This window comes from Microtus ochrogaster, unplaced genomic scaffold (assembly GCF_000317375.1).
Source record: "Microtus ochrogaster isolate Prairie Vole_2 unplaced genomic scaffold, MicOch1.0 UNK676, whole genome shotgun sequence".
In the NCBI taxonomy this organism is placed as follows: domain Eukaryota; kingdom Metazoa; phylum Chordata; class Mammalia; order Rodentia; family Cricetidae; genus Microtus; species Microtus ochrogaster.
In genome coordinates this window covers 9705-11207 of record NW_004949774.1, presented here as the reverse complement: position 1 = coordinate 11207, position 1503 = coordinate 9705, and the positions used below count along the sequence as shown (strand labels likewise).

Below are 1503 nucleotides of genomic sequence, written 5' to 3'. Positions count from 1 at the left end.
GCAGCTAGCGCTCTTGCAGCATGCACATCTGCCGGTTGCCATGCTCCCTACCATAATGGTCATGCACTCTAAGCTTCTGGAACCATGAGCCCCCAGATGAAATGCTTTCTTTTCTAAGTTGTCTTGATTATGCTGTTTTGTCATGGCAATAGAAATGTAGCAAACCTGCAGTGGTGGCGCACGCCTTTAATCCCTGCACTAGGGAGACAGAGGCGGGCGGATCTCTGTGAGTTCAAGGCCAGCCTGCTCTACAGAGTTAGTTCCAGGACAGGCTCCAAAAGCTACAGAGAAACCCTACCTCAGAAAACCAAAAATAAATAAATAAAAATAAACTATCTAAAAAAAGAAATGTAGCAAAGACAGAGGCCTATAGTGACCTCTCCAGAATTGAGGTCTAGGTGAGCAAAAGTGAACATAACGTGTACTGAGGATACAGCATAGTAAAGCATCTGCATATCATGCCAGAGGTCCTGGGTTCACCCTCCACCAATAGGAGGGAAAAAAGCCAGAATGATTTTTGCCCTCACCCTCACCCCAAGCACCTTGGTAAAAAACAATAGAGACTAGAAAAGCAAAGATAATTTATTCACCCACCAATGTTCCCTAGTGGGGTCACGTTCTACACACTTCCTATCTTGCCAGAGTCATTCAAATGAATTCTATATGGTGTTTATCATTTATCAGTAAAGACAGGAACACTAAGAAATATCTTTCCTACAATGAAAAAGAGCAAAGAAGAAAAAATACTCGGAGGCTAGGAGGGAGGAATTGAGGGCTGGGTCACATACAATTCAGTGACGAAGCACTTGCTTAGGATGCAAGAGCACTTAGAAGTTTCTCATAAAGGTCCCAGACCCTCTCCCTTAATAACGAGGCAGAAAACTGTTCCAGCTCTATGGGGTTGCTCCCCAATGACCTTGCCCCTGGGGTTGCTCCCCAATGACCTTGTACAGGTTTAATAAGCACAGCTGAAATGCTTTTAATGAACTAAGGAATGTTTTGAGGACAAATAGTATCTCTGAATAGGGCAGTTTGCACCTGTGATCCCAGTGCTGGGAAGCTGACACAGGACTGCTCTAAGTTTGAGAGCCTACCTCAAACCATGCCCAAAACAGAGAAGAGCTGAGTAAGGTGGAGAGATGTGGTCATATGATTCTCTAGCTAGACCAGCAAACCTCGGCTATGAGTAGCAACCTCTTACCTTTCCAAAGCCAAAGCTGTAGATATTTTGGGCAGAAATGATTCCAGGTTTCAGCTGTCGGTTAGGAGAACTATTTGGACTCCTAGAAACATTTAAAGGAGAAAAAGTAAGAATTTATCATTCATATCCAAAGGGAAAGCACTAACCCAAGGTTTCAAGACTGTGTAATTGTTGTCATAGTCGGCTTCAGCCATCAACCCGCCACAAACCTAGAGTCACTTGTAAACAGAGCCATCAATTAACGACCTCTCCAGACCAGACTGGCCTGTGACCAGGCCTGTGGGTCATTTCTTACTTTTTGA

At 44.2% G+C, this 1503-nt stretch overlaps 1 long non-coding RNA gene across 1 annotated transcript in view; it reads right to left on the bottom strand.

The window, feature by feature from the left end:
• Positions 1-1210: 1210 nt before the first annotated feature.
• The window catches only part of LOC101982665, a 5924-nt gene continuing 5631 nt past the window's right edge, over positions 1211-1503 (bottom strand). Inside the window, exon 3 of the long non-coding RNA XR_258985.3 lies at positions 1211-1283. This is a non-coding gene — a long non-coding RNA (uncharacterized LOC101982665). The remainder of the gene's footprint in view (positions 1284-1503) is intronic.